At 37.3% G+C, this 11,658-nt stretch overlaps 1 pseudogene; it reads right to left on the minus strand.

Moving 5' to 3' along the window:
- Nucleotides 1–4,952: 4,952 nt before the first annotated feature.
- Nucleotides 4,953–6,771, minus strand: LOC111171006 (RING finger protein 11-like; annotated as a pseudogene).
- Nucleotides 6,772–11,658: the final 4,887 nt, after the last annotated feature.

The raw sequence follows: 11,658 nt of genomic DNA on the forward strand, positions 1-11,658 counted from the left end.
AACACCTTGTAAGTTGAAGGCACTGTTTTAGGAAGTAGGAAGAGAACAAAGTTCTTGCCCTTACATACTTTACATTCTAGTGGGAGAGAGAGATGAATAAATAAGTCAATATATGGAGTGTCAAGTAGTGGTAAATGCTTTGGAGAATAACAAAAGAAGATGAAGAGGTGAGGGAATGTGGTAGGTGATCAGGAAAATCCCCTCTATTAAGATGTTGATTGAGCAGAGCCTTCAAATGAGATACAAGCCATTGGATATCTGGGAGATTGGAGATGGGGTGGGAGGGTGTGTTCTGGGAGAGTGGAGATGGGGTGGGAGGGTGTGTTCTGAAGCAGGAGGAATAGTAGGTGCAAAGTCCCTGAGGCATGACTGTACTTAGCATGTTTGAGAAATAGTAAAGAGGCCAGTGTGCCTGGGCAGGGGAAAGTGAGCGAGGGAAGGGCAGCAGAGAATGGGATCAGGGAGGCTGGCAGGGGAAAGGAGGGAGGTGGATGATGTAGGTCCTTGTAAGTCATAGTTTGAACTTATAATTCAGTTGGAGAGACAGACTATTTGTTTATAGAGTTCTCAATGCTATGCTAAAAACTTGGGCTTTATTCTGTGCTAAGTGAAGATGTTTAAGCAACAGAGCAATCCAGCCAAGTTTATGTGTTAGAAAGATAACATCTTCCATGTGGAGGATCAGTTGAAATAGAAGAGATTGTTAGAATTGTAGGGCGGTAGTAATCCAGGCAGGAGATGATGCATGCCAGACACCACCTAGTCACAGAAATAAATTTTGCATAGATTAGCTACATGTTGTTGCATTTTATTTACTTTCTCATATAATTTTTTTAAAGTGCTGGACCACGAAATACTTTGGCATAGTTGGAAAAATCTGAGACTCGATTCTAGTCTTTTTTCTGTTTGCTTGCTGTGCAGCTTGGGCTTACGTCTCAAGCCTTACTTTTTCATTGTGAAATAAAAATGGTACTAGTTAACCTGAGAACTCCACAAGCACATAGACCCATGGTATGTGAGGGTCAGTGAATGACAGAAGATATGGAAGTGCTTTGGGACCCCAAGAGCTCTTCAGAACCCGTTTGTTCTTTTTAATGTTGAGCATTAAAAGTGAAGGCATTTCATTTCTTTCACTCAAAAACAAATTCTATTCTTCTGATAGTGTGTTTTTGTTTTTTTCCACTCCCTTTTTCTATAGTCAGATCAGTTCCTGATGGGCATTCTCCAGTCCATGCTATTGCATCTGATTGGAGGCTATGCAAAATTTCCCAGAGACAATGAATTTTGACTTTATAGTAGTTAATTCTTTATAGTACATTCCTGCAAAAACACTCTTTTCTTCAGAGTTTTTCCTTTTCAGGAAGTGGTCATGTTTTGGTAACTAATAAATGCTACTCTTCAGAAAATTGTATAACTTGTTTTTAGTGCATCTACTTCGCTTACTTAATTCCATATTCCCTGTTTTATAGACAGACTTATTGGTGTCCACTGTACCCATGTTTTACACAGGACTGGCTACCTCATCTGTAGGTGAGTTGCCAACACCAAGAGGCAGACCATGTTTAAATTGTTCTGTTTACAACAGTAATGTAAGCTAATGTAAGCTGAATGCAAAAAATGCAGTCAGAAAAATGTATGAAGGGGAAGGCAATTTTGCCCCCTACTCAGAGGTTACTACCAGTAATAATTTAGCACATATTTTTTAAGACGTAAAAAATGCAGATATAAGCATATACAATGATCCCTTGGTATCTGCAGGGGATTGGTTTTAGGACTCCCCATGGATACCAAAATCCTGGGATGCTCAAGTCCCGTATGTAAAATGGTGTAGTATAGTCGGCCCTGCATATGTGCAGGATATGGAACAGTTGGATATACAGCACTGACTGTACATGTGATTCAATTGTATAGTGTTTAGATATTCTGGCTTATAATTTAATGTATGGTGGATATTTTCCTATGAAAATATTTGGAGACCTCAATCTTATTTATTTATTTATTGTTATTATTTTCCTCCAAATTTTCTTTAGGTAGTTGGATATAAATTAATGAACAAAAACTTATGCAAGATACATGTAACAATTTACTGGAACCTGATATTCTGATTCTTTCAGTTTTTCTCAAACTCACCATGCAACTCATAAGAAAATTCCCAGAGGCACGACTGTGCTTGGTATGTTTGAGGAATGGTAAGGAGGCCAGTGTGGCTGGACAGGGGAAAGTGAGTGAGGGCAGGGCAGTAGAGAATGAGATCAGGGAGGCTGGCAGTGGAACGCAGGGAGGTGGATGATGTAGGTCCTTGTAAGTTATAGTTTGAACTTATAATTCAGTTGGAGAGACAGAATGATATTTGTTTATAAAGAATTCTCAATGCTATGCTAAAAACTTGGGCTTTATTCTGTGCTAAGTGAAGATGTTTAAGCAACAGAGCAATCCAGCCAAGTTTATATTTTAGAAAGATAACATCTTCCATGTGGAGGATCAGTTGAAATAGAAGAGATTGTTAGAATTGTAGGGTGGTAGTAATCCAGGCAGGAGATGACGAATGCCAGACACCACGTAGTCACAGACATACATTTTGCAGAGATCAGCTACATGTTGTGTTTTATTTACTTTCTCATATAATTTTTTTAAAGTGCTGGACCACGAAATACTTTGGCATAGTTGGAAAAATCTGAGGCTCGATTCTAGTCTTTTTTCTGTTTGCCTGCTCTGCAGCTTGGGCTTATGTCTCAAGCCTTACTTTTTCATTGTGAAATAAGCACGGTGCTAATTACCCGAGAACTGCACAGGCACGTAGACCCATGGTGTGTGAGGAGCAGTGAATGAGAGAAGGAATGGAAGTGCTTTGGGACCCCAAGATCCTTTTAGAAACTTTTTGTTCTTTTTAATATTGAGCATTAAAAGTGAAGGCATTCCATTTCTTTCACTCAAAAACAAATTCTATTCTTCTGATAGCCTGTTTTTTTTTTCCACTCCCTTTTTCTATAGTCAGATCAGTTCCTGATGGGCATTCTCCAGTCCACACTTACATCTGATTGGAGGCTATGCAAAATTTCCCAGAGGCAATGAATTTTGACTTTATAGTAATTAATACTTTATAGTACATTCCTGCAAAAACACTCTTGTCTTCAGAGTTTTTCGTTTTCAGAATAGTGATAGTGTTGTGGTAACTAATAAAGGCTACTCTTCAGAAAATTGTTAACTTGTTTTTAGTGTGTCTACTTCACTTACTTAATTCAATATTCCCTGTTTTATAGACAGATTTATTGGTGTCCACTGTACCCATGGTTTAAACAGGACTGGCTACCACATCTGCAGGTGAGTTGCCAACCCCAAGAGGCAGGCCATGTTTAAATTGTTCTGTTTACAGTAGTAATGTAAGCTAATGTAAGCTGAATGCAAAAAATGCAGTCAGAGAAATGTATGAAGTGGAAGGCAATTTTTCCCCCTACTCAGTGGTGATCACCAGTAATAATTTAGCACATATTTTTTGAGACGTAAAAAATGCAGATATAAGCATATACAATGGTCCCTTGAAATCTGCAGGGGATTGGTTTCAGGACTCCCCATGGATAATAAAATCCTCAGATGCTCAAGTCCCATTCATAAAATGGTGTAGTATTGTTGGCCTTCCATATCTGCAGGATATGGAACCATTGGATATACAGCACTGACTGTACATGTGATTTCATGGTATAGTATTTAGATATTCTGGTTTATAATTTAATATATGGTGGACATCTTCCTATGAAAATATTTGCAGACCTCAATCTTATTTATTTATTTATTTATTTTTCCACCAAATTTGCTTTATGTATTTGGATATAAATTAATGAACCAAAACTTAAGCAAGATACATATAAGGATTTAATAGAACCTGATACTCTAATTCTTTCAGTTTTTCTCAAACTCATCATGGGGTTCGTAAGAAAATTAACCAACATGGATACTACTACAGTTGAATGTCAAATTCTTAAGTGCTTATGACATACTAAATTCTTCCATAATGAACTTATGAAGAACCCTTCAAGAGAATTGTGTTTTATATGTAGAAAAGTGTTGATTTCTTTGAGGAGAGAAGCATTCAGCTTTAGTGGATAAATCCTTGTTAGGCTGAGGCAATCATTATCATATCCCTCTTTGCCATGAATTGTCTTATGAATGGTCATATCAATCTGTTTTGGCAAATGAGCAATTAGGGAAAGGTTGTTATTGTGCTTATGAGAATGATATTTTTCTCTGAAGAACGATAAATATGCATTAGGAAAATGACCATTGGGACTCTTTTTCTGCTTCCTCCTTGTTTTGTTAGAATATGATACTTGGTTTTACAGCAGCCATCTTGTGACCCTGAGATGATTGTATGCCAATAACGACAAATGGTAGATTAGAAAGAACCAGCAAAGACAGAAAACAGCAGCATCAATAGTAACAACAATCACAGCAAAAGAACAATGGGACCTTAACTTGTGGAGTTCCTATAAAGTAAAAAATAAATGCTCTATGTTTATTCTAAAAAAAGAACTATGCAAAAAAGCTTAAAACTACTTTTTTGTGCCAGTGTTATAAAATGTAGCTTTAAATAAAACCTTGACCCAAATTCCAGCAACTTCAGAAAAGAATTTGGGTAGGGGGAAGAAGAAAGATATCTCACTTAGGAAAAACAACCACTATCTTTATCCTAATCTTCGACACACAATTGAAACATATATAGCTGCTCTAACACTTTACAGAAATCCTATGTACTGGAGCAATAACAAGATCTAAATACAATTATATTTTTAAATACTGGGCAAAGGCTTTACATAAAAATAGCATCCTACTTTTCCCCCTAAATTTCTAAAATATCACGTACTTTTCCCCGACATCTGCAGCTGTTCAGGAATTTTTAGGAAACTTTCACGCATGATCTTAATTCCTAATCCCTGGCTCTTTGGGTTCAACAACAAAAGATCAAAACCACCAAAAATGATGGTTCTCTTGAAGTCAGGTGAGAGACACTGGCTTAGTTAGTCTTGTAGGACAAAAGCAGTTCTGCGTCAACTGTCTCCATGCAGGAGGGGCACGTGAAGCATCTCATCAGCCAGTCATCTGTACAGCCCTGGTGATCTGCATACACAGCAGAAATCAAATTGGGTTCTCATAAACAAAGTTCATCATACAGATCACACACTCCTAGATCTTTTTATTTAATATTTGTTTTATTTTATTGATTTTTTTTTGGTTGCACCGGGTCTTATTTGCAGCCGGTGGGCTCCTTAGTTGTGGCATGCAAACTCTTAGTTGTGGCATACATGTGGGATCTAGTTCCATGACCAGGGAACGAACCCGGGTCCCCTGCATTGAGAGTGCAGAGTCTTTAGCCAGTGTACCATCAGGGAAGCCCCCAGATCCCTTTTTCTGATCCGTTTCTTCCAGGATCATAAACTCCTTTAAACTGATGATGTATGAGGCCTATTCTTTTGAGCTATCCTGTTTTGTTCCTCTCAGTTGAGTTGCTAGGTGAGTCTGGCTAGGTGTTGGATGATAGACCAAAACTGGAACTTGATCCAGATATGGCAGCAGTGGCTCCTGATCCAGCTCCATCCCCTTGCCAAAGCTAGCCCAGTCAGGCTGAGACTTGTGAGGCAGGGAGATGTCATCCGAAGTGGGGTACATAATGCACTTCCCCATCTTCCGGGGCTTGAGTGTGTGATCTGTGTGCTGTTTTGACAGCCTTCCAACTTGATTGTTCTTCTTTTTTTAAATTAATTTATTTATTTATTATTTTTATTTATTTTTGAATTTTTTAAATTTATTTATTTTTTATGCAGCAGGTTCTTATTAGTTATCTATTTTATACATATTAGTGTATATATGTCAATAACAATCTTCCAATTCATCTCACCACCACCGACCCCCACCCCACCCCACTTTCCCTGCTTGGTGTCCATACGTTTGTTCTCTACATCTGTGTCTCTATTTCTGCCTTGCAAACCGGTCCAACTGTACCATTTTTCTAGATTCCATATATATGCATTAATATACAATATTTGTTTTTCTCTTTCTGACTTACTTCACTCTGTATGACAGTCCCTAGGTCCGTCCACATCTCTACAAATGACCCAATTTCATTCTTTTTATCTTTGAGTAATATTGCATTGTGTATACGTACCACATCTTCTTTGTCATTTCATCTGTCGATGGGCATTTAGGTTGCTTCTGTGACTTAGCTATTGTGAATAGTGCCACATTGAACATTGGGGTGCATATGTCTTTTTGAATTATGATTTTCTTTGGGTATATGCTCAGTAGTGGGATTGCTGTGTCCTATGGTAATTCTATTTTTAGTTTTTAACGAACCTCCATACTCTTCTCCATAGTGGCTGTATCAGTTTACATTCCCACCAGCAGTGCAAGAGGGTTCCCTTTCCTCACACCCTCTCCAGCATTTGTTGTTTGTAGATTTTCTGATGATGCCTATTCTAACCGGTGTGAGGTGATACCTCATTGTAGTTTTGATTTGCATTTTTTTAATAATTAGTGATGTTGAGCAGCTTTTCATATGCCTCTTGGCCATCTGTATGTCTTCTTTGGAGAAATGTCTATTTAGATCTTCTGCCCATATTTTGATTGGGTTGTTTGTTTTTTTTTAATAATGAGCTGCATGACCTATTTATATATTTTGGAGATTAATCCTTTGTTTATTCATTTGCAAATATTTTCTCCCATTCTGAGGGCTGTCTTTTTGTCTTGTTTATATATTCCTTTGCTGTGCAAAAGCTTTTAAGTTTCATTAGGTCCATTTGTTTATTTTTTTTAAGGCTGCTTTGTTCCTTTGCTCACTGATGAACATATAAAAGTCAGAAGTTTTTGATATTATAAAACGTCAAAGTAATGAACATTCCTGTGTGAACACGTTTGAATATATATGCTTTGTCTCAGTTAACTTCACTCAGAATGGGACTTCTGCATCAAAGTGTTGATGCCCTTATGTTTTTTGTGGATGTTGCTACACTGTACCAATTTATGGTTGTTCATGCAGGAAATACTTATTGAGCATGTGTTATGTTTAAGCACTGTGCTGAGTGCTAGCAAAAAGGCTTGTGAAATTCTGTGTGAAGAGACTTGGCCTGCCCTTTGTGAATTCTAACAGTCCAGAGAGGGAATAGATATTCAAGAATCATACTCTGCATGTAGAATTACATCTCTGACAAGTGCCAAGGAGAGGAACATGGTGCCATGAGAGCATATTTTAGGGAGGATTTGATCTCATCATGGAGATTAGAGAAGGTTTATTTAGGGATGTTTCAGCTGATATCTGAAGGATGAGTAGGTAGTAACCAGATAGGGACGTTGGGGAGAGATTTCTGAGCATAAGGAATAGCAAAAGATCCTATAAGAGGAAAGCATATGCTGTGTTGGAGGAACTGGTCAGGAAGGTGGGGCTGTTGGGGGAGCATGTGATTATAATGGAGCTTCAAGTGTGGGTAGGAGCTCGATCGTGCAGGCTTATGTTTAAGGTTTCAGACTTTAAGAGTAATAGAAAACCATTGAAATTTTTTCTTGAAGGTGAGGGTGTGGAACGTACCCAATTGCATTTTCAACCTATCATTTTGCTACCAAGTGGAGAATACACTGCAGGGAGAAAGAGTGGAAGTGAGGAAACAAGTTAGGAGACTTTTGTAGAAATTGTGCATAACGGTGGCTTGGACCAGGATATGGTGGTCATTTTGCTGGAAAGATGTGGACAACTTCTAGAGGTATGTAGGCAGTATCATTGTTAGCACTGGTGGTGGGTTGAGGATGAGGGTGAGGGAGAAATAACTGTCAGTGATGGTGATTCCTAAGTTTCTGGCTCCTATGGTTGGTTAGATAGGGTTTTTTAGATATGATGTTAATATTTATCTTAATGTGTCTTTTGTTATTTGCTGGTTCTTGATGAGTACTCTGTCATATTAGGTCTCCTATTTTTAGCATACAGAGCATTTTCACCGAAACTGACTGTTGCATGTTATCAGATAACTTTTTAACATCTGCCAGTTTTGTCCTGTATTTTATTCTCTTTCATTTATTAATTAAACTGTTGTATTAATATAAATATATTAATAGATTTTCTAAAGTTGCATTATCCTTGCATCCTTGAAATAACACCTTTTTGTAGTCCTGGTGTATATCATTCTTTAATAACTATTGATTAGATATGCTGATATTTTCTTAGGATTTTTATATCTATATTTGTTAAAGCGAAATGGACCTTTTTTGCAAAAACTTGATTTTCTTTTTATTTTTATTTACAAATGACTCGAATTTTGTTGTTTTGTAGATATTTGATTGATGTAGAAGGCATGTGGCCAGATGATGCAATTGGATGTAAGTATAAGGGTTGTCACTACTTTTCCCTTTTTATAAAATTTGAAGGTAGAATTGTAGGGGAATTTCTCAAATTTTGGACAAAGAGAAAAATTTGTAATTCATTTGTTCTGTCATAAGATAACCTTTAACCAAAAGTTTTTAAAGGGATGTATCTGGAAATAGCGAGATATAACAGCCTAAATAATTAGTCAGTGGATTCAGCATTTTTTTTCTTTTTTAAATTTATTTAATTAATTTATTTATTTTTGATATTATATCCACTGCACCACAAAGGAAGTCCCTTTTTCTTTCTTCCTTCCTTCCTTTCTTTAAAGCTCCAAGTCATTTAAAATATATGACTTCTTACTAAAAATCTCCAGTTCATATAACCAAGGGGTTTATAACTTCTCCTCTAAAAGTTATATTCCTGGGACTTCCCTCGTGGTCCAGTTGTTAAGACTCTGTGCTTCCAATGCAGCAGGCATGGGTTCAGTCCCTAGTTGGGGAGCTACAATCCCACATGCTGCACAGCCAAATAATTTTTTTAAAAACCTTATATTCCTGTATTATTGAATTTAGTGGTTTAGGTTTTTTTAATGTTTAGAAGATTTCAATTTATTTACCAGGAACAAACAAAACATAATATAAAAATAGTTTTCCAGAAACTATTTCCATCATTCTCTTCTTCCCTTTCTCCTGCAGACTGGTGTTTTATCTTTACAAGTTCTCCATCATTCCATAAGAAAGCTGCTCTTCTTCTTTTTTCATAAGAGATGGTGAACAGTGGTAAAATATCCAGTTTACCTAAATTTCTAGAGTACACTTCAGGGAGTGAATGATGGGGTGGGATGTTGGGGCAGAGTGAGAGATACAGATTCTGGTGAGACTGAGAGTCATTCACAAAAATTACTGGGCTGTGGTGAAGGGAGAACAAAAATAAATCAGGTTCCTGCTGGTGGACAGGAAGCCAAAATGAAGAAGAATGGTGTGTAGCTGGACAGTGTAATTAGGCCCATAAGTGCTGTGTCTTCTGATAGTAATTATGAACAGAAACCAAGTAATAATTACTAATAACACGTAGGTGACCAATCCTTGAGAGTTGAAGCAGAGAAAAAGAAAGATGGCATTATACCTTGTCTCTGGTTCATTGAGTTTCCCAGGCTGGTTTATGACCAATCTTGGGTGAAATCATAACTAAATCATTTTTGCTAAGGTGATCAGCTTTCGTGGGGTCCTTTCTCTGCACTCTGTCCAATGATAAAGCCCACTTGTTTATGCCTCCTGGAAAACAGTTATTTCAATACAGTATAAGTGAAGCATTGATGAAACAGCTATGAAGAACATGTTTCCACATGGCCTCACACCTCCATTTCAAAGTGCTTTAAAACTTTTTTCATCCAAAACTCAATAAAAGAAAAGGATTGGGATCAAATCCCGTACAGAGGCACTGTAAGAAGAAAGAGAATAAGGAGGAGAACAGCATCTCTTCAGACAATAAAATCAAGTTGGAAAAAACAGGTCCACAAAACAGATCAAAACTGTAACCTATTATTTCAAAGTGGGCTAAAAGATGTTAGGAAAAACAATGGAAAAGATGAAAGAACATGGATCGAGGAAGGAATTGGAAGTTACTGTTTAATGGCTATAGAGTTTCTGTTTGGGATGGTGAAAAAGTTCTGGAAATGGTAGATGCTGATAAATGTCACCTATGGGTGTTTGGTTTTAGTTAATCTTCTTCCATGAAAGGGTTTGGAGAGATTCAGAAACTATACTGCTGCCTCCATCTTTCTGAGGCCCTGCTCAATCTTTTGACATAATTATTTTGAATTTGGATAGTGGTGATGGTTGCACAGCATTGTGAATATATTTAATGTCACTGAATTGTATACTTGAAAATGGTTGAAATACTAAATTTTGTTTTATGTATATGTTACCATAATGAAAAAAAGATGAACGAACAGCATAAACCAGAATTAGGTAAGATGATAGATCTCAGGACAGATTTCAAAATAAAAGAAAAAAAAATTCACAAATGCGGACTAAATTTAAAATAATACAAGAGTGGGGACTTCCCTCGTTGTCCAGTGGTTAAGAATCTGCCTTCCAATGCAGGGGATGCAGCTTCGATCCCTGGTTGAGGAACTGAGATCCCCCATGCTGCAGGCCAACTAAGCCTGCACGCCGCAACTACTGAGCCCACGTGCTGTGGAGCCCACGTGCCACAACTAGAGAGCCCACAAGCTGCAAGGAAGAGCCCACGCACTGCAATGAAGAGCTCACATGCTGCAACTAATACCTGACATTGCCAAAAATAAATAAATTAAATAAAATAATACGAGTGAATGAACATAATGGATAATGCCTTAAGAGAAACAAACAAGAAAAGGAAAAAATTTTTAAATCAAAAAGAAGATAAAAAGAATTTTAGAGAAATGGAAAACATAAAAGATAGGCAAAAAAGAGTCAGGACAGCTCTGAAAAGAGTAATATAATTATGTGTAAGAATCTATTATACCATAAAAGTGACATTTCAAATCAGTGAGACAGGTTAGTCAATAAATTGTGGTACATACATATTGAGGTATAAATAGTTCTCTGGAAGGATCCACAGCATGGCAAAAGCAGATGTCTCTGAGGAGGGAAATATGTGGCTGGGGAACATGGGGAAAAGGGTGACTTTTCATTGAATACCCTTGTGTACCTTTTCTAATGTTCTGTCATGTGAATTTATTACCTCTGAAGTTCGCCTGAGTTCAAACCCCAGGTCCCCAAATTACTAGCTCTTAACCTTGGGCAAACTCTTCACACTTTCCAAGCCTCTTTATCTGTGAAATAAGGTCAGTAACTTAGCCTGGTGCTGCCTGGCACAGAATAAACTGTCAATAAATGGAGATTATTAGTGTAAAAAAACAAATGCCCATCAATGGATGAATGGATTTTTAAAATGTGGTGTATATGTGAAATATTATACAGTCATTAAAAGGAATGAAGTACTGACACATGCTACGATATGGACAAACTTGAAAACATTATGCTAAGTGAAAGAAGCCACACATAGTGGTCACATTTGTATTATTTCATGAAATGTCCAGAAAAGGCAAAACTATAGTGACAGAAAGGAAATTAATGGTTACAGGGACTGAAGGAGGAGGGGATGATGAGAGCCTGCTGATGGTTACGGGGACTTCTTTTCGGGGTGATGAAAACCTGATGGGTTAGATGACAGTGATGGTGGCATAGGCTTGAGAATATACGAAATGATGCTGAATTTGCAGTTTCAGAAGGTGAATTTTATGGCATGTGAATGACATCTCCAAAAAA

This window comes from Delphinapterus leucas, chromosome 14 (assembly GCF_059928025.1).
Source record: "Delphinapterus leucas isolate spDelLeu-1000000601 "Yukka" chromosome 14, BTC_Dleu_Yukka2, whole genome shotgun sequence".
Lineage (NCBI taxonomy): Eukaryota > Metazoa > Chordata > Mammalia > Artiodactyla > Monodontidae > Delphinapterus > Delphinapterus leucas.